Source organism: Chenopodium album, chromosome 27 (genome assembly GCF_948465745.1).
Source record: "Chenopodium album chromosome 27, dcCheAlbu1.1, whole genome shotgun sequence".
Taxonomy (NCBI): domain Eukaryota; kingdom Viridiplantae; phylum Streptophyta; class Magnoliopsida; order Caryophyllales; family Amaranthaceae; genus Chenopodium; species Chenopodium album.
In genome coordinates, this window is record NC_137860.1 from 14,037,170 (window position 1) to 14,060,009 (window position 22,840).

Here is a 22,840-nt window from a genome sequence, read left to right on the forward strand (position 1 = left end):
AAATGGGAAGAAACGTTCCCTTTTTCTACATGTTCTTTCTAATGAACTAATAAATGCTTGGATCATGTCAAATATATGTATTTATAACTCCATTAAAAAATAAATTACAATAACAAAGCAAGTTATGAGGTTTTAAGGTCTTGTAGAACCAAAATCAAGCAAATTCGGGTAAAATAGTAAGAATCATTCCCAAATTCTACATGCTCTTTTTTATGAACTTATAATTGTTTGAATCATGTGAAATATATGTATTTATAAATTCATAAGAATAAAAATCACAAAAAAAAAAAGCAAGTTATAAGGTTTTAAGGTCTTGTAGAACTGAAATCAAGCAAATTCGGGCAAAATAGTAAGAAGCATTCCCTTTTTCTACATGCTCTTTCTAATAAACTTGAAATGGCTTATTCATGTCAAACATATGTATTTATAACTTCCTAACAATATAAATCACAAAAAACAAAGCAAGTTATAAGGTTTTAAGGTTTTGTTGAACCAAAATCAAGCAAATTCAGGCAAAATAGAAAGAGGCATTCTTATTTTTCTACATGCTCTTTCTAATGAACTTAAAAAATTGAATAATGTTAAATATATGTATTTATAATTCCTAATCATAGAAATAACAAAAAGAAAGCAAGTTATAACATTTTAAGGACTGGTAGAACCGAAATCAAATAAATTCGAGCAAAATACAAAGCTTTTTGAATCAAATGTATATATAACACATTCAACAAACCTTTTTAAATTAAATGAAAGTGAAATGCAATTCACAAAGCTAATTGAGTCAAATGAAAGTCAAATGCGTTCTACAAAGCTAATTGAGTCAAATAAAAGTCAAACACATTCTAACAAAGCTTTTTGAGTCAAATGAAAGTCAAATGCATTCAAGAATGATAATTGAATCAAATGAAAGTGATACACATTCAAACAAATCATTTTGAATCAATTGAAAGTCAAATGAATTCAACTGAGATAATTAAGTCAAATGAAAGTCAAACACATTCAAACAAAGCTTTTTTAATCAATTGAAAGTTAAATGCATTGAACAAAGCTTTTTGAATCAAATGAAAGTCTATTTTCATTCAACAAAGTTAATTGAGTTAATTGAAAGTCTAACACATTCAAATAAAGCTTTTTGAATCAAGTGAAAGTCAAACACATTCATACAAAGCTTTTTGAATCAAATAAAATTCAAATGTATTCAACTACAATAATTGAGTCACATGAAAGTCAAACACATTCAAACAACACTTTTTGAATCAAATGAAAGTCAAATGCATTCTACAAAGCTAATTTAGTCAAATGAAAGTCAAACACATTCAAACAAATTTTTTTAAATCAAATGAAAGTAAAATGCATTCAACAAAGCTAATTGAGTCAAATGAAAGTCAAATACATTCAAACAAAGCTTTTTGAATTAAATCAAAGTGAAATTCAATTAACAAAGCTAATTGAGTCAAATAAAAGTCAAACACATTCATAAAAACCTAATTGAGTCAAATTAAAGTCAAATGCATTCTACAAAGCTAATTAAATTTGAAAAGACTTGATTCATGTCTAATATATGTATTTATAACTTCCTAAGAAAAGAAATCACAAAAATAGCATGTTATATGCTTTTAAGGTGTTGTAGGACCAAAATCAAGAAAATTCTGCCAAAATGGGAAGAAGCATTCCCGTTTTCTACATGCTCCTTCTAATTAAATTATAAAGGCTTGAATCATATTAGATATATGTATTTGTAACTGTGTAAGCAAATAAATCACAAAGAGAAAGCAATTTATAAGGTTTTAAGGTCTGGTAGAATCGAAATCAAGCAAATTCAGGCAAAATGAGAAGAAGCGTTCCCATTTTCTATACGTTCTTTATAATGAACTTGAAAAGGATTGATTCATGTCAAATATATGTATTCATAACTGCGTAAGAAAATAAATCACAAAAACAAAGCACGTATTAAGGTTTTAAGGTCTTGTAGAACCAATATCAAGCAAATTCGAGCAAAATAGTAAGAATCATTCCCATTTTCTACATGTTCTTTCTAATGAAATCATAAAATTCTAGAATCATGTCAAATATACCTATTTTTAACTGCCTAATCAAATAAATAACAAAGAAAAATCAAGTTATAAGGTTTTAAGGTCTTGTAGAACCAAAATCAAGCAAATTCGGGCAAAATGGGAAGAAACGTTCCCATTTTCTACATGCACTTTCTAATGAACTTATAAATGATTGTATCATGTCAAATATATGTATTTATAACACCATAAGAAAATAAATCATAAAAACAAAGCAAGTTATGAGATTTTAAGGTCTTGTAGAACCAAAATCAAGCAAATTCGGGCAAAATAGTAAGAAGCATTCCCAAATTCTACATGCTCTTTCTAATGAACTTATAATTGTTTGAATCATGTGAAATATATGTATTTATAAATGCATAAGCATAGAAATCACAAAAACAAAGCTAGTTATATGGTTTTAAGGTCTTGTAGAACTGAAATCAAGCAAATTCGGGCAAGTAAGAAGCATTCCCTTTTTCTACATGCACTTTTTAATAAACTTGAAAAGGGTTGATTCATATCAAATATATAAATTTATAATTCCTAACAAAATAAATCACAAAAACAAAGCATGTTATAAGGTTTTAATGTTTTGTAGAACCAAAATCAAGCAAATTCGGGCAAAATAGTAAGAAGCCTTTCCATTTTCTACATGCCCTTTGTAATGAACTTTTAAATTTTTGAATCATATCAACTATATGTACTATATATTTCTAAGCTTATAAATCACAAAAACGAAGCAAGTTATAAGGTTTTAAGGTGTAGTAGAACCAAAATCAAGCAAATTCGGGCAAAATGAGAAAAAGAGTACCCATTTTCAACATGCTCTTTCTAATGAACTTGAAAAGGCTTGATTCATGTCAAATATATATATTTATAACTTCCTAACAGAATAAATCACAAAAACAAAGCAAGTTGTACGGTTTTAAGGTCTTGTAGAACCAAAATCAAGCAAATTCGGGTAAAATAGTAAGAAGTATTCCCATTTTCTACATGCTCTTTCTAATGAACTAAAAAAAACTTGAATAATGTTTAATATATGTATTTATAATTCCTTATCATAGATATAACAAAAATAAAGCAAGTTATAAGGTTTTAAGGACTGGTAGAACCGAAATCAAGCAAATTCGAGCAAAATAGGAAAAAGCACCCATTTTTTACATGCTCTTTCTAATGAACTTGAAAAGGATTTATTCATGTCAAATATATGTATTTATAATTTCCTAAAAAAAGATATCACAAAAACAAAAGATGTTATCAGGTTTTAAGGTCTTGTAGAACCAAAATCAACCAAATTCGGCCCAAATCGGAAGAATCGTTCCCATTTTCTACATGCTCTTTCTAATGAACTGATAAAGGCTTGAATCATGTCAAATATATATATTTGTAACTGACTAAGCATAGAAATCACTAAGACCAAGCAAGTTATAAGGTTTTAAGGTCTGGTAGAATCAAAATCAAGCAAATTCGGGCAAAATGAGAAGAAGCGTTCCCATTTTCTACATGCTCTTTCTAATGAACTTGAAAAAGGATTGATTCATGTCTAATATATATATATTTATAACTTCATAACAAAATAAATCACAAAAAAAGGATGTTATAAGGTTTTAAGGTCTTGTAGAACCAAAGTGAAGCAAATTCGGGCAAGATGGGAAGAAACGTTCCCATTTTTTACATGCTCTTTCAAATGAATTTATAAATGCTTGGATCATGTCAAATATATGTATTTATAAATCCATCAGAAAATAAATCACAAAAACAAAGCAAGTTATTAGGTTTTAAGGTCTTGTAGAACCAAAATCAAGCAAATTCGGGTATAATAGTAAGAAGCATTCCCAAATTCTACATGCTCTTTCTTATGAACTTGTAATTGTTTGAATCATGTGAAATATATGTATTAATAAATGCATAAGTATAGAAATCACAAAAACAAAGCAATTTATAAGGTTTTAAGGTCTTGTAGAACTGAAATCAAGCAAATTCGGGCAAAATAATAAGAAGCATTCCCTTTTTTTACATGCTCTTTTTAATAAACTTGAAAAGGCTTGATTCATGTCAAATATATGTATTTTTAACTTCCTAAAAATATAAATCACAAAAACAAAGCAAGATACAAGGTTTTAAGGTCTTGTAGAATAAAAAACAAGCAAATTCGGGCAAAATAGTAAGAAGGCTTTCCATTTTCTACATGCTCTTTCTAATGAATTTATAAATTCTTGAGTCATATAAAATATATGTATTTATAATTTTCTAAGGATATAAATCACAAAAAAAAAACAAGTTATAAGCTTTTAAGGTGTTGTAGAGCCAAAATCAAGCAAATTTGGGCAACATGGGAAAAAGCGTACCCATTTCTCTACATGCTCTTTTTAATAAACTTGAAAAGGCTTGATTCATGTCAAATATATGTATTTATATCTTACTAACAAAATAAATCACAAAAAAAAGCATGTTATAAGGTTTTAAGGTCTTGTAGAACCAAAATCAAGCAAATTCGGGCAAAATAGTAAGAAGCCTTTCCATTTTCTACATGCTCTTTCTAATGAACTTATAAATTCTTGAATCATATAAAATATATGTATTTATAATTTTCTAAGCATTTAAATCACAAAAACAAAGCAAGGTATAAGGTTTTAAGGTGTTGTAGAACCAAAATCAAGCAAATTCGGGCAAAATGGGAAAAAGCGTACCTATTTTCAACATGCTCTTTCTAATAAACTTGAAAAGGCTTGATTCATGTCAAATATATGTATTTATAACTTCCTAACAAAAGAAATCACAAAAACAAAGAAACTTATAAGGTTTTAAGGTCTTGTAGAACCAAAATCAAGCAAATTCGGGCAAAATAGTAAGAAGCATTCCCATTTTCTACATGCTCTTTCTAATGAACTAAAAAAAACTTGAATAATGTTAAATATATGTATTTATAATTCCTAATCATAGAAATAACAAAAGAAAAGCAAGTTATAAGGGTTTAAGGACTGGTAGAACCGAAATCAAGCAAATTCGAGCAGAATAGGAAGAAGCACCCATTTTTTACATGCTCTTTCTAATGAACTTGAAAAGGCTTGATTAATGTCAAATATATGTATTTATAACTTCCTAACAAAAGAAATCACAAAAACAAAGAATGTTATAAGGTTTTAAGGTCTTGTAGAACCAAAATCAACCAAATTTGGCTCAAATGGTAAAAAGCGTTTCCATTTTTTACATGCTCTTTCTAATGAAGTTATAAAGCCTTGAATCATTTCAAATATATGTATTAGTGACTACCTAAGAATAGAAATCAATAAGACAAAGAAGTTATAAGGTTTTGAGGAGTGACATGTATGGCACTCATTTGGTTCCTTTTTGGATGATTTTTATTTCATTTTATCTCTCTTTTCTTTAGTTTTCCTTAGTTTTATTCTGGTTTTCTTCATTTTATGCTTTTTGTAGTTAGTTTCTCTATTTCATGTTTTTTCTAGTTTACTTGTTATTTTTCTCTTTTACTTGCTTTTTATCATTTGTTTGTAGGTGCTAATTGATTGTCCAAGAATTCCCGAGCTCCCTTTCTATGAGCTTTCATTGTTTTCATGCCTAAAGAAGGTGCAAGAAGCTCCAAGTCAAAGGTGGATCCAAGGGGCAAGCTTCAAAGTCTTGTTTATGTCTTCCTCATGGCTTATACTTTTCAAGAAATTCAAGAAAGTTTCTGCCTACTTTGTCCTCCATCATCATCACCTCGGATGTGTGCACTGCTTGAGCTAGGACGAAGAGAAGAAGGGGGAAAGACCCAGAGTTGTGCGGGCGCACTAGAGGAGTGTGCGGCCGCACATCTGGCGTGTGCGGCCGCACACCAGGTGCGTGTGGGCGCACCTGTCTGGGTGTGTTCCCGTGCGCACCACTCTCTCTCCTTCGAGCTCCCACACCGACGTGGGTCTATTTTTGGGCGTCATTACCGACCTCCTCTTTGTATATATAGTTATTTCTACTTATTTTTAGAAAGAAGTTTTTAGATTGAATTTGATAGTTAGTTTTGGGAGAATTTTAGAGAGAGAAACTCAAGAACTTTAGAGAGAGAAACTCATGATTTTTGGTGATTGCTCAAGGATTCCTCATTGTATTTGATCTTTAGATCAAAGTTTTGTAAGGATTTTCTTCTTGATTTTAATACAAGTTTGATTTTAGTTGATTTCATTTGTTTTCCATGTTATTGATGATTGATTTGGTTATTGATTGATTTTGATTGATTGTTGGTTTAATCTTTGATTTCAATTATGTTGATGATGAAATTGATGATTGTTGTAGTTTTGATCTTGATTCCTATGGCTAGTGAGTAGTTTCCTAGTTAGGGAAATGGTGAAGCATGTTTGAATAATGGATTAGTGTAATTTGGGGATAATTGATGGAGTTGATGATATGATTAAATTTGGTTGATAATTCATGTGCATGTGTGTGATTAATTGATGTTTGGCCATCTTTGATTATTGCACTAGATTGCATTGTGAGCTTGCTATGATACGGACCATTGATTTGTAACTTGCAATTTCACGATTGAGGTGCTTTATGACGTTCCCTAGGTAGTGTTTAGCGTAGTTGACGCTAGTTAGACCTCTAGGTGAACCATCTTAGTATGCTCTTTTGGATACATGATGATCTTCCTTCATATCACTTGACTTAGTCGGTTTGACCTCCCAAATTACCATTTTCCATTACAATTACATGTGGATCCATTGCCCTAGTGTCTTTAGATTGATTTCATATAAGTACTAGCATCATTTAGCTCTAGCTCTAGTTCCCTTCATAAACCCCTTTTTTCTTGACTTCGAAATAGCTTGACTTAGACATTGTGCATTCGACCTCCATTCCTTTGGGTTCGACCTTGACTTACCACTACACTAAATAGGGGTTTGTTAAGTTACAAATTTTGTTTGATTGGGTGGGGTGGTAGCCCAACGACCTACCGTTCTCCTTCCCATCAAAATGGCGTCGTTGCCGGGGAATGGTGCTTTGAGTGCATATTGTTGTTGAGTCTATTTCATTTCATTTGCAAAATACAAAAAGATTTTACACTTGTAGCCGTGCTACTTATATTTTCTATGAGTTTTGTATGCATAGGTCCCGAGATCGCTCATTTGTTCCCTTTGATCCGGAGATTGAAAGAACTCTCTCTAGGAGGAGAGTAGCAAACAAGACCTTGGATTATAGTTCCTCAAGCGAAGAAGAGATTGAACAAGAGCAAGTCATGGGAGAACAACCAAGAGTTGCCTTGAAAGAGTTGGGAGTACCCGGTGCATATAGGTTCGAGAGCGGCATAGCTCCACCTACTACACCGGCAAACGACTTTGAAATTCGGCCGGCAATGATCACCCTAATAGAGAGGAGACAATATAGTGGGGCAAAGAACGAGAGCCCATTGAACCATCTTAAGGAGTTTGAAAAATATTGTAACACGATCAAGGTTAATGGAGTGTCTCAAGAATTCATCCGCCTTAAGTTGTTCCCTTTCTCCCTCTTAGGAAGGTCTTTGGAATGGCTAGACAAAGAGGTGAAGCCCAATTCATTGAGAACTTGGGATGATGTCACTAAAGCTTTCTTGTCCCGTTTCTATCCTCAAAAGAAAACGGCGGAGGCAATAGCTTTAATTCAAGGATTCAAGCAAAAGCCAAATGAGAGTCTTTATGAGGCATGGGAGAGATTCAAGGAGTACCAAAGAGAGTGTCCTCACCACGGAATTCCAACATATCATTTGATCCAAATCTTCTACGGTGGTTTGAGTCCTCAAGGCAAGGCATGCCTTGATGGAGGGGCCGGTGGTCCAATCATGAACAAAACCGAAGAAGAAGTTGTGGACATAATAGAGGATGTGGTGACTTACTATAGAGATTGGCAAGATGAGGAAAGAGATTCTTCAAGCAAGCAATCTTCGTTGTATTCGGTGGACCATATTAATGCCATCAACAATCTTTCCTCTCAAATGACAAACTTGGGAAAAAAGATGACGGCGATCAAGGCCAAGTTGGAGAGTGTTTCTTCCTCTTCCCAAGCTCCAAGTCTTCCCTCCCAAATTAAGGGGAGAGGTACTTCTTCTAACTCTCAAACTCCTTCTACTTCACATAATATGCCTATGGGATGTTTGTTTTGTGATGTATGTGGATCATATGACCATGATTCTAGCAATTGTAACAATGAATGTGTTGATGAATTTGACAACAATGAGTGTGAACATGTTAATTTTGTGTCAAACAACAATGTTCAAAGGTTTGATAATCAAAGAGGCCAATGGAATAGGAATTACCAAAACCAAGGCAATTTTGACAACTATAATCATAATGGTGGTTATAGGAACCAAGGGAATCAAGGTTCTCGTGGTAACCATAACCAAGGTTATAGTGGCCAAAATCAAAGCCAAAATTATGGTAATCAAAACCAAAATTATGGTAATCAAAACCAAGGTTATGTAAATCATAACCAAGGTAATGGTAACCATAATCATGGTGGTGGAAACCATAATCAAGGTTATGGTTCAAATCAAAATAGGGGTAATTGGAACAATCAAGGAAGGGAAAATTTTCAAAACAACGCTCAACGAGGTCCCCCACCCGGTTTTGTTCCAAAGACTCAAGGTGAAAATTCCTATTTACAACCTTCTTCTCCTAGGACTACTTTGGAGGAATTGATTGATAATCAAACCAAGATCATTAACACCTATATGGCGGTTAGTGATAAGAAATTCAATGAGATGATGACCCACAATAAGAATGCTTGAGACTCAAATTACCCAATTAGCAAGTACTATTAAGGATTTTGCTAGTCCTTCATCTTTGCCTTCCCAAGGTGTTTAACCAAAGAAACCCGTGTACTCTATTGCCACAAGTGGTGGAAATGATTTTGATAAGGGAGTTTCTTGTTCAAAAGAGGAAGGAGATGAGAGTGGTGCTATGGAGAATGAAGTGGAGAGGGTTGAGTCCAAGGAAATTTATTGTGAGGTTGAGAAAAAAGAAGAATGTGTTGTTGAAAAGATGAGTGAGGTAGAGAGATTTCCCGATCTACCATATCCCCAAAAATATTTAAGATTCAAAATGGATGAGAAATTTGGGAAGTTCCTTGAAATTCTTAAGGATGTTCATGATTCCACATCCTCTACCGAGCCAATTCCCGATATGCCTAAGTACTCCAAGTTCCTTAAGGAGATACTAGAGGAGAAGGAAGATTTTGATGAGGGTAGTTCGGTGGAAGGAGGGAAGTGTTTTAGTGCTCTTATCCATGGTGAGCTTCCGGAGAAGATGGAAGATCCGGGGAATTTTTCAATCCCTTTTCAAATTAAGAAAATGGTTTTTGAGAATGCTTTGTGTGATCTAGGGGCTAGTGTGAGTATCATGCCATTTTCGGTTTTCAAAAGGCTTGATCTAGGTGAGCTTCAACCATCTAATATAACACTTCAATTGGCCGATCGCTCTATTAAGCTTCCTAAGGGAAGAATTGATGATGTTCCTTTAAATATTGGAGAGTTTGTATTTCCCGTGGATTTTGTTGTTTAGGAAATTGAGGAGGATGAGCATATTCCAATCATTTTAGGGAGGGCTTTCTTAGCCACCTCAGGAGCTTTAATAGATGTGAAGGGAGGTCAAATCACTTTGAGATGTGGAAAATTGCAAGAGAGTTTTAAGTTGAATCCAATGCATGAGTCCTTATCTTGTGTGCAAGATATAGCATGTGCTAGTCTTTCTCGTTCCATTGATGATATGTGCATGATTGATTCTTCTACTAACGATGTTTTTGAGATTGTTGATGATGTTTGTGCAAGTCTTAATGATGTTAGTGAAGAAGAATTTGTAATTCAAAAGCCAAGGGATGAGAAAGAAATTGAGATTCCAAATTGGTTCAAGCTTAATTCTCAAGATGAAGAGAAAGCTTCCATGATTAAAGATGTTGAAGTCAAGCCGAAGAAAAAGGCCCGTGACTCGAAGAAAGCAAGAAAAAGAAAGAAGTTGAGAAAGGAAAAAGAAGAATTTGAAAAGAATTTTGTGAAGGTTTCATTAAGCAACGATGAGAAGTTGCTCAAAATTGAAGAAGATTTTGCTCTATCAACCACCTTGAAGAAGGTGGTGTTCTTTGATCCTCCATGATTTGGAGGAAGGGTCGAGCTTAGGACCTTAAGCAAGCGCTTCCCGGGAGGCAACCCGGAGTTTCTAACCTTTCTCTTTGATTTTTGAAGTCTCTCATTTTTGTTTCTTTTATTACTTTGTCTTTTCTTTCACTTTTCTACTTGATTGGATTTTTAGGATGACCTTTTGCGGGATTGGAATTCTACAAGTATGCATGATGAATAGAAGGTTTTCATGGCACAAATCACATTTTGTTCGATTCTAATCGACATTTGAGGTAAAAGGGTAAGAATTTTAGAGAGGTAAGATAGGAAATTCATGTTTTGGAAGTTAGAGGAAATTGATACTTAGTGAATTTTTGTGGTGAGCACTTGGATTTTCAACTTTGAGGGCTTTGAAAATGATTTTAGCTACTGCCTATGTTGTTCCTCATCACCATCATGATTCATGTGCGCACCAAAATAGGCAGTAAGTATCAAATTTTTGAGAAAAAGGAAGGAAGGGGCACGCATAGGGATGTGCGGCCGTACACGAGGCATGTGCGGGCGCACACCATTCCTGTGCGGCCGCACATTAGCTGGACGGCTATATCTTCCTTCTTCCTCCTTTTTCCCCTCATTTCATCACTTCCTTCATCTTCCTCACGCACATCCTCACGCAAAACCCTCATATGCGCACCTTCTACTCCTTCATTCATCATCAAAAATCACTCAAATCCTCACCAAAATCACTCCATTTTCAATTAAAATCACTCACAAAGCTTTCTACACTACAAATTCCTCACTAATTGACCCAAATTTCACTCACTCTCTCTCCTACTCTTGGTGACCGAATTTGGGGCTTTCTTTGTGGATTCAAATTGCTTGCTCAAAATTGGTTAATTTTGCTTCTTTTATGGTATAATCACTAATCCTTGCTTTAATTTTGCCATTTATATCATAAACTTGCATAGATTGAAAATTTGTATGAGCATGAATAGTGTAGTATTGATTTTGTGATTTTTGATGCTTGATCTTGATATTGGTTGTGATTTGGTGATGTTTGTTGTTTGATTTTGCATAACATTGTGTTGTTTGTTGATTTTGTAGTGATTCTCATCATTTTTGGTTGAAATCTTGTGAGTTGAATTTTTGGAGTATTGGTAGTATACGGTGATTGTGGTATTGGTCTTGTGCTTGTTCTTAGATTGTTGAAAAGGAGTTTTTCTTGGATTATTGGTGTTGTGGATTGGTTTGGAATTGGTTTGATTGAAAAGAAGTGTGAATTTGGAGTTTGGCAATTTTGGTAGTAAGTGGTGAATTTGGGTGTGGTATTCTTGGTTCATTGATTTTGCTCCGTGTTGGATATTGGTGATCTTTCTAAGCCTCTCAAAATGTCTAAATACCTCAAGAAGTTCACCAAGAAGCGGAAAACCGATGTTAGCATCGATGAACCTCCTCGCCCAAGTACCTCCTCTAGGCCTAGTACATCTTCTAGGCCTATTACTTCCAACCCTTCCTCCACTCAAACACGACCCCCAACCTCTCTTCCCAAAAAGAAAAACTTCACCGACAAACAAAAGACCTTCTACCAAAACTTGAAGGACGAAAGAATCCTAAAACAAACCCGCCACTACTTCCAACCCGATATGCTGAAGTTGGGTATTGATAATGATGTGCGGTCGTTGCTTCTAAATCTCAGATTGGGTTCTTTCATCACCGATGCGTACCGCACCTTTAAGGAGCCTACTTTGGAGTTCTTGGCTACCTTAGAGCTTGTACCCGTAGGAGGGGTATATAGGGTGCGTTTTCAATTTTTCAACCACATTTTCGACCAATCATTGGAAGAGTTCAACGCCGCTCTAAATTTTGATCCCCACGGGGATATTGTCAACGTTGAACACTACATTTTCCCGGAGTATGATCAACACTCATGGTGGGAAGACATCTCAGGTGGTAATGAGTTTATCACCAACCGGGCTAAGATCTCAGAGGTGTACCAACCTTGCCTTAGGGTTGTACACCGTCTTTTGGGCTATGTTTTGTTCCCCAAACAAGAAATGGGGAAGTTGAGTAAGTTGGAGCTCAAGGTCCTTTGGTTGTCTACCCGCCCGGAGTATGTGGGCCGGTTGAACTTGGGCTATATCTTTGCCCAATATTGCTTGGATCTTCGTAAGAGGAGTACGGGAGAGATCCCATGTGGGGGCATCGTAACTAGGCATTTGACTCGCCTTCGCCTCGATGATTATCTCCCATTTTGTAAGGAGATCGGGGATGCAACTTCTATCTACCTCGATATGCAACAATTGGGTCAAATCCAATTCATCTCCAAGGGCTTTAGCGAAGGGAAATATGAGTGGCTTAGGGGCAACGAGCATTGGTGCTACTTGCCTAACCCCAGCTTGACTTCTTTGGCTCGGATTGCCAACAATGTGTGGCATGTTCCCAAGTCCTTCCGGCATCCCAACTTTGACTCCGAGGAGGATGAGGAAGAAGATGATGAAGAAGAACAACAACATCAACAACAACAACATCAACAACAACAACATTATTCTCCATAACAACAAGCTCCTCAAGAGCAAGAGCAAGAGCAAGAGCAAGAGCAAGGGCAACATGCTTTCGCCAATGCGGATTTGAGGGCTCTTAGTGAGCAAATGAGTGGATTGAAAATCCACGTGGATGGCATGTACGATCAAGACTTTGGGGCCATCTATGAGCAACTAAGAGGTATTCAAGAGATGCAGCAAGGTATGTTTACACAACAACAACAAATTTATGAGGCGGAGGTTAACCGTGGGAACGATACTCCCCCGGTTAACTATCCGTACTTCCCGCCCCAACAAGGTCCTCTACCTTCGTATGGGCATCCTTATTGGTCGGGGCCTTCTAACCCCGACACCGAGCGTCGCTACTATCCGGACGAGCACGGTAACTATGATTACAAGGCTCCGGGTGGTAGTGACTATAGGGGTGATCCTAACTACCCCCATTGTCCATCCCAACCACCCCTTTGAACTCACTTTGCCCGATAACTTCACCCCTCTTGCTCCTTGGCAACAAGATCTTTTCAAGGGGCATTATGGGTGGCCCGAGGGGTACACCGAAGGATAGGAGCCCTACCCTCATCCCTTCGATAACCCCGAGCGCAACAAAAACCCCAATGGGGCCGGGCCGAGTGGGAGTGGTGGTGGTGATGGTAGTAGTTATTAGTTCCTTTTAGCTTCTCATACTTTTTGCCTCCATCCCTTATATTTTTGATGTATGTTTTGTTTTGATTGGGATGTTGAGATATATTTTTATCTAGCTTGGGGGAACTAATAACTTGCTCGGTGACCAATTTTGTTGTTGTGTACATATCTTAATTGTTTGCATGTTTATTTTCATTCCTCTTGGTTGTTTTCCTCATTTTCTTGATCTCTAGGCTACTTTCCTTGTAGCTAGCTTGTTTGCCCGATTTGCTTGGATGCTTGTTGTTTGTGGTGATGTTTTGCTTGGCATGTTTTTGTTGATGATACCTTATATTCAAATCCCTTAATCCAAAACCCTTTAATCCAAATCCCTTAAATCCAAATCTTGTAGTTTAGAGTAGTTCTTTAGTTAGTTTAGACTTTATTGTTTACTTAGCTTTATTTCTTTATTCTTTCTATTCTTTAGTTAGTTTAGCTTTTCTTTCCTTTAGTTGTATATACTTCTTGCTTAGTTTAGTTTCCTTTTATTTGTTGTTTTCCTTTATTTGTTTTGAAGTTACTAACCATTTTCTTTGTTCATAGTTTCTTTTATTTCTTTTTCTCACTTGGTTCCTTGAAGAGCTTATGGATATGGCATGCTACGAAGTGGTTTCTAATCGCTTCATTTATTTTTGCTAAGCTTGGAATCTCGGTGAGACCTTTCTTATTTTCTCTTTATTTTCCTTGGTTGCATAGTATAGGATTAGTTTAGGTGAAGTTGAATGGTTTGAGGATGGATGCTTGTTAACACGTAATGTGTTTGGGATCGGTGACTTTGATGTCTATCGATCACTTGTTTGTCGATTGGGAATTTTATGTGTTTAACATGCTTTCTAGTCCTTTGCATGCTATTTCTCCTATGTTTTCCTTTTCTATGTCTTTGTTTCTTTTCTTCTACTCTCTTTTATTTTACTTTTTCTCTTACTTTCCTTTATACTTCTTTTCATTTTTGATGTGATTTTGAGGCATTGTTTTTCATTTCTTTTCTTATGGAATGAACCTTGTACATTGGACTTGTCTTTTGCATGATTTTCTTCCTAGGTTGTAAAGGTATGCACAGTTTGAGACTATGTTCGGTTGACTCTAGGATAGTGTATGCTAGGGTAGTTGGTTTGAAATAGGAGGATCATGAAGCCGGATTCTACTTGTTTGTGGTACGTTGGTAGTTGCTTCCTATAGTTGATTTGACACCACTAGTGAGTTTTTGCCACAACCTTGTGAGGTTACTTGTTTTTCTAGCCTTCAACATTCCTTGTATGAGCGGCGTGGATCCTTGACTATGCAAACCTAATCTAATCAAGCTTGATGTATGATTCCAAACACGAGACCGAACTATCTAGGAAGGACAAAGGCACATTTTTCCGGGTGGTATTTTTCATTTTTGTTATATTTTGTTATTTTCTTTATTTTTGGGTTTACATTTGCCTTCTTGCAACCATTTGAGCCTTATCCCTTCTTTTCAAGCCACATCTTTAGTTATTTGACCTTTTGTTTCATTTTCTATATTTTCTTGGTTTTTGTGAAGCATTATGATCATTTGAGATGAAGTTTGTGGTGGTTAAGTTGGAATTTTGGTTTTTATGTAAGCAAGTTTGTGATTTCGTCTTCTTTGTGAATAATGGCAAATACATATGGAAAAGCCGTCCTACTTCTAAAAAGTCATGGACTAATAATTTGCATTTAGGAAAAGCCGTCCGAATTAAGCACAAGGCAAGGACTTTGCAAATACACTATAAAAACACAAAAAAATTGAAAAAGTGAAAAATTCAAAAATATTTTGATGTATTCTTTTCTCCTACTAAGCATTGAGGACAATGCTTCATTTTAGCTTGGGGGAGAAGCGTGTACGCTTTTTGTATATATTTTTGTGAGTATAGCTTCAAGTAAGCTTGGGGGTGTTGTTTTTGTTTGGTAATTTCTTGATTGTGGTGTTAAGGATTGATCACCCTTTTGCTTCACTTTTTAGGAAAATCACCAAATTTTTAAATTTTAGCCTACCTTCACCCTTTATGCCTTATGTTACAACCTTGGGGAAAGACCTTTCGACCTAGATAGTTGAGTCACTATTCGGGGGAGGGCATCATGGGTCATTGCCTAAGGAAAGGGGATGCATAGTCAAGATTGTCGAGTAGCCTTAAAATAATTCTTTTCCGGTTCCTTCGAGGAATCATTGGGACACTCACTAAGGGGAGATTTGAGACTAGTGGTAAGAACGCGGTAAGATTGTTTGGGATGAAAGTGAATTGCAATAACTAGTTCCTATGCCTAGCATACCCTATGTTTCAATCAACCTTGGATATCTTGAAACGTGCATACCTTAACTACTTGAGAAAGATTGTCATTCATTTGCATTATAGTCTTTATGTTGATTCATTTCGCAAAGGTTTGTCTTTATTTCATTTTCCTTCCTTTTTATGGTTTGCCTCATTGATGTTTGGTGGAGAGTTATGGGTCAAACTCTTAGGATACCCTTACGAGACCTCACTCGTCCTCATAGGCGACTTTGGGGTTTAAAGGGCTTGTTGTAGCGAAAAACAACCGCGATTCCTACGATAGTGAGTTTTAGTGTATATTCTTATCTTGAGTCTTTCTTTTTCGTTTTCAATAAAATTTTCATCCTCATTCTTTCTTGCTTTGTTTTGCTCGAGGACGAGCAAAAGTTTAGCTTGGGGGAATTTGACGAGTGACATTTATGGCACTCATTTGGTTCCTTTTTGGATGATTTTTATTTCATTTTATCTCTCTTTTCTTTAGTTTTCCTTAGTTTTATTCTTGTTTTCTTCATTTTATGCTTTTTGTAGTTAGTTTCTCTATTTCATGCTTTTTCTAGTTTACTTGTTATTTTTCTCTTTTACTTTCTTTTTATCATTTGTTTGTAGGTGGTAATTGATTGTCCAAGAATTCCCGAGCTCCCTCTCAATGACCTTTCATTGTTTTCATGCCTAAAGAAGGTGCAAGAAGCTCCAAGTCAAAGGTGGATCCAAGGGGCAAGCTTCAAAGTCTTGTTTATGCCTTCGTCATGGCTTATACTTTTCAAGAAATTCAAGAAAGTTTCTGCCTACTTTGTCCTCCATCATCATCACCTAGGATGTGTGCACTGCTTGAGCTAGGACGAAGAGAAGAAGGGGGAAAGACCCAGGGTTGTGCGGGCGCACTAGAGGAGTGTGCGACCGCACATCTGTCGTGTGCGGCCGCACACCAGGTGTGTGCGGGCGCACCTATCTGGGTGTGTTCCCGTGCGCACCACTCTCTCTCCTTCGAGCGCCCGCACCGACGTGGGTCTATTTTTGGGCGTCATTACCGACCTCCTCTTTGTATATATAGTTATTTCTACCTATTTTTAGAAAGAAGTTTTTAGATTGAATTTGATAGTTAGTTTTGTGAGAATTTTAGAGAGAGAAACTCAAGAACTTTAGAGAGAAAAACTCATGATTTTTGGTGATTGCTCAAGGATTCCTCATTGTATTTGATCTTTAGATCAAAGTTTTGTAAGGATTTTCTTCTTGATTTTAATACAAGTTTGATTTTAGTTGATTTCATTTGTTTTCCATGTCATTGATGATTGATTTGGTTATTGATTGATTTTGATTGATTGTTGGTTTAATCTTTGATTTCAATTATGTTGATGATGAAATTGATGATTGTTGTAGTTTTGATCTTGATTCCTATGGCTAGTGAGTAGTTTCCTAGCTAGGGAAATGGTGAAGCATGTTTGAATAATGGATTAGTGTAATTTGGGGATAATTGATGGAGTTGATGATATGATTAAATTTGGTTGATAATTCATGTGCATGTGTGTGATTAATTGAGGTTTGGCCATCTTTGATTATTGCACTAGATTGCATTGTGAGCTTGCTATGATACGGACCATTGATTAGTAACTTGCAATTTCACGATTGAGGTGCTTTGTGACATTCCCTAGGTAGTGTTTAGCGTAGTTGACGCTAGTTAGACCTCTAGGTGAACCATCTTAGTATGCTCTTTTGGATACATGATGATCTTCCTTCATATCACTTGACTTAGTCGGTTTGCCTCCCAAATTACCATTTTCCATTACAATTACATGTGGATCCATTGCCCTAGTGTCTTTAGATTGATTTCATATAAGTACTAGCATCATTTAGCTCTAGCTCTAGTTTCCTTCATAAACCCCTTTTTTCTTGACTTCGAAATAGCTTGACTTAGACATTGTGCATTCGACCTCCATTCCTTTGGGTTTGACCTTGACTTACCACTACACTAAATAGGGGTTTGTTAAGTTACAAATTTTGTTTGATTGGGTGGGTTGGTAGCCCAACGACCTACCGTTCTCCTTCCCATCAGGTTTTAAGGTCTAGTAGAACCGAAATCAAGCAAATTCGGGGAAAATGGGAAGAAGCGTTCCCATTTTCTACATGCTCTTTTTAATGAACTTGAAAAGGCTTGATTCATGTCATATATATGTATTCATAACTGCCTCACAAAAGAAATCACAAAAACAAAGCAAGTTATAAGCTATGGTTTTAAGGTCTAGTAGAACCAAAATCAAGCAAATTCTGCCAAAATAGTAAGAAGCATTCCCATTTTCTACATGCTCTTTCTAATGAACTTATAAAGTAATATATATTATTTTATCGCCTTCGTTTTATTGCTAAATAAAAGTGATTGAACGATTATTAATTCCTTCTAATATTTCTTTTGTATAGAACAAGATCACTTATTTTCGTTTTATTTATTACAACATATTATGTAAATTACTTCAATGACTCTTAATAAATTAGCAACAATTTATAACACAACTTGCTTCTAATGGCAAAAAATTAAAATGTGATGTCATTTTAGCAACAAATAGTAAAACAAGTGTCCCTAATAGCAACAACTAGAAATTTTGTTGCCAAACGTTTTGTAAAATGGCATTGCTAAATGACAACAAATAAAAAATCTGTTGTCATCTAGCAACAATAATGAGACGGTTTATTTCTAATAGGAACAACTCAAAAATTTATTGCCTCAATTTGTTTCTAAATCGCTACAAATAAAAAATTAATTATCAGAATTTGTTGATATATGGAACAAGACAAAATTTGATGAAATTTAGCAACAACTAGTAAGACAACTTGTTTTCAATAGCAACAAAAAAGAGATATATTGAATCAAACGAAAGTCAAATGCATTCAACAAAGGTAATTAGGTCAAATGAAAGTCAAACACATTGATACAAAGCTTTTCGAATCAAATAAAACTTAAATGCATTTAACAAAGCTAATTGAGTCAAATGAAAGTCAAACACATTCAAACAAAGCTTTTTGAATCAAATAAAATTCAAATGCATTCAACAAAGCTAATTGAGTCAAATGAAAGTCAAACACATTCAAACAAAGCTTTTTGAATCAAATGAAATTCAAATGCATTCAACAAAGCTAATTGAGTCAAATGAAAGTCAAACACTTTCAACAAAGTTTTTTGAATCAAATGAAAGTAAAATGCAACAACTAGTAAGACGGCTAATTTCTAATAGGAACAATTCAAAAATTCGTTGCCTAAATTTGTTTATAAATTGCTACAAATAAAAAATTAGTTGTCAGAATTTGTTGATATATGGAAAAAAGACAAAATTTGAGGAAATCTAGCAACAACTAGTAACACAACTTGTATTCAATAGCAACAAAAAAGAGATATATTAAATCAAATGAAAGAAAAATGCATTCAACAAAGGTAAATTGGGTCAAATGAAAGTCAAACACATTCATACAAAGCTTTTTGAATCTAATAAAACTCAAATGCATTCAACAAAGCTCATTGAGTCAAATGAAAGTCAAAGACATTCAACAACGCTTTTTGAACCAAATGAAAGTCAAATGCATTCAACAAAGATTATTGAGTCAAATGAAAGTCAAACTCATTCAAACAAAGCTTTTTGAATTAAATCAAAGATAAATGCATTCATCATAGTTAATTGAGTCAAATGAAAGTCAAACACATTCAAACAATGCTTTTTTAATCAAATGAAAGTCAAATGCATTCAACAAAGCTAATTGAGTAAAATGAAAGTCAAACTCATTCAACAAAGCTTTTTGAACCAAATGAAAGTCAAACACATTCAAACAGAGCTTTTAAAATCAAGTGAAAGTCAAATGCATTCAACGAAGATAATTGAGTCAAATGAAAGTCAAACACATCTATACAAAGCTTTTTGAATCAAATGAAAGTAAAATGCATTCAGCATAGCTAATTGAGTCAAATGAAAGTAAAACACATTCAAACAAAGCTTTTTGAATTAAATGAAAGTGAAATGCAATTAACAAATCTAATTGAGTCAAATGAAAGTCAAACACATTCAAATAAAGCTTTTTGAATGAAATGAAAGTCAAATGCATTCAACAAAGCTAATTGAGTCAAATGAAAAACACATTCAAACAATGCTGTTTCAATCAAACGAAAGTCAAATGCATTCAACAAAGATAATTTTCTAAAATGAAAGTCAAACACATTCATACAAAGCTTTTTGAATCAAATGAACGTCAAACGCATTCAACAAAGATAATTGATTCAAATGAAAGTTAAACACATTGAAACAAAGCTTTTTGAATCAAATTAAAGTCAAATGCATTTAATAAAGCTTTTTGACTCAAATGAAAGTCAAACACATTCAAATAAAGCTTTTTAAATCAAATGAAAGTCAAATGCATTCAACAAAGTTTATTGAGTCAAATAAAGTCAAACACATTCAAACAATGCTTTTTTAATCAAATGAAAGTCAAAGGCATTCAACAAATCTAGTTGAGTAAAATGAAAGTCAAACTCATTCAACAAATGATGTGTGTCATAAATGGCACACATTTGATGAGTATTTAGGTCCTATTTATCCTCTTTTCATAGCTTTCTTGCTTAATAAACGTTCGGTTTTATGCTTTCTCTCTCTTTTCTACCTTCCTATGGTTTTCTAGTATTTTCTATTTTATTTCTTTTATTTTCGTTATTTTAGTTGTTTTCTCTTTATTTTAGATTTTATAGATTTAGTTTTATTTTATTTTAGTTTATTTTATTTTATTTTCATTTCATTTTCTTTACTTTACTTTATTTTCATTTTATTATATTTTTCTTTCCTTTATTATTTTCATTTTCATTTTATTTCTTTTACTTTTATTTGTTGGTTTTAGTTTTATTTTACTTTATTTTATTTCTCGATTTTATGTGTGTTTTGTAGGTGGTTGTTCCAAGTCCAATTTAGTGCTAGCTACTGCATAGTTAAACCTTCATCACCATCATGGTGATGATGGTGATGGTGATTAAAGCAACCAGGAACTCCTCCCTTATTTGCCCTGTTCCCGCACTATTCCCGCACACCTTTACCTCACGCAACTCCCTCGCAGCAACTCCAAGCAGCTACACCATTTCTGCCAGCAATTAACACCAAACCACCAGCCACCTTCGCACCACAAATCCCAGCCACCACTAGTAGAAAAATTGAAAAATACACCGCTCAATGGCCACCGGTTTTTGAAAACCGGTGGCTTAAAAAATGGGCGGGATTAGGCATATGTACATTGCCACCGGTTCGGCTTGAACCGGTGGCATAAATGATAAAGGCCACCGGTTTTGAACCGGTGGCAATAATCAAATAGTAAAAAAAAAAAAAAACCCACCATTCTCTTTTCCCCTTCCTTTATATACCCTAACCCTAACTTCTCTCTCCTCTCTAGCCTCTCCTCTCCTCTCCTCCTGCTCTCCTCCTTCTCTCTATCTCTTTCGTTCTTACTCCCGTTCCTACTCCCCTCTCTCTCCGTCGTTGTTACTCCCCTCTCTCTCCTTCTCTCCCTCTTCGTCCTCTCTCCTCCGTTCTCCTCCTTCGTCCCCCATCAAATCCGCAACACAGCCACCACCAACCACGCCCAACTTCACCCCGAAATCACCACGAAATCACCTAACCTACGCCAGCAACACCACCACGAAAATTGGAGAGCGAAAATTGGTCTCACCGCCGTCTTCTTATCTCTCCTCTCCGTTCTCGATCTGTTCTTTCCCACCACCACCACCACTAACCACCGCCGCCACCAACTCCGACATCAACAACAACACCCTCGCTTAGTGCATGCAATGTTTCTGGGTTTAATTATTCGAGGTTAGGGTTTCTGGGTTTAGTTATTTTTGTTTAATGTCTTGATTTTTTTGGGTTTGATTGTTGTAATATTGTTTGGAATTGATGGGTTTAATTGATTTTGGAATTTTCTTGGGTGATTTTGAAATTTTAATTCAATTTTTTTGATTTAAATCTATTTTGGAAATTTCTGGGGGTGATTTTGATCGATTTTAATTCGATTTTTTTGGTGTTAATCGATTTGAATTCGATTTATATTCTGGGTTTATGTTTCCGATTTCTTTTTTTTTTTTTCCGAGTTGTTGAACATAAATTTGTTTTTTTTTTCTTGGGTTTTTGTTTTTATTTTTCTGGGGTGATTTATTTTGATTTTTTTTGCCTTAAATCGATTTTTTTTTATTTTAATGTATTTTTGAATTTTCTGGGGGTGATTTTAATTTCTGGGTTTCTGTTCGAATTCTTGAACATAAATTTGGTTATTTTTTTTTTCTGGGTTTTTAAAACTTATTTTAAGGCTACATGCAGATCGATTTTTTTTTTTTTTGTTTTAATTGGTGCGGGTGTATTGAATTAAATCTTAAATCGAAGGATCAAGTCAAGAATCAAGTTGAAGAATCAAGTCGAAGAATATTGATTTAGATTGTAATTTTTTTTGATTGTTATTGTAATTTTTTTTTTTTTTTATGTTGTAATTGATCGAATATTTTTTTTGGAAGAAATATTTGATCGATTTTATCGATCTATACTGTAAAATTTTTGGATTATATATTGTAAATTTTCGGTTATATTTATTGATATTGTTTGATTTTTATTTTGATGTTCTAATTCCATGATATTTCTTTTTGAAAAGGCAAAAAAAAAAAAATAAATAAAAATAAAAAAATAAAAAAAATTAATATATGTACATTGCCACCGGTTAACCGGTGGCATTTATATGTAATACAAAAAAAAAAAAAAGCGGGAATAGTTTTTGCCACCGGTTAACCGGTGGCAATACTTGATTTTGCCACCGGTTTTGAACCGGTGGCTTTTTAAACTGAGTATTGCCACCCCCCAAATGACCACCGGTTCAAAACCGGTGGCATAGGGGGGTTTTGAACCGGTGGGGATTTGCTTTTTTCTTCTAGTGCACTACTCACGCAGTTTCCCCTATCTTCCAGCCACCTCACGCAACAAATAACTGCAATTAACAACCACCAATTTCAGCAATTAATCACTTGCTGCCCTGCTCTACCAGCCACCACTCACGCAACCTCCCTTTATGACCTCCAATCGCAGCCACACAAATCAACAACAGCTGCTGTCCCTTTTACCTCCTCAACGGCAGCCACCAATTCCCGCAAACCACCTCACAACAACAATTGCAGCAACACCAGTCACCACCAAATGCGCCTCCCTCACCTCCAGCAACAAATCG

The 22,840-nt window shown here is 34.9% G+C and overlaps 1 non-coding gene across 1 annotated transcript; it reads right to left on the bottom strand.

Annotated features, from left to right (window-relative positions):
* Nucleotides 1-7,667: 7,667 nt before the first annotated feature.
* Nucleotides 7,668-7,769, bottom strand: LOC145621704 (small nucleolar RNA R71). The gene has a single exon (XR_014108514.1). It is a non-coding gene; the product is annotated as a small nucleolar RNA R71 (small nucleolar RNA).
* Between the last annotated feature and the right edge of the window lie 15,071 nt (nucleotides 7,770-22,840).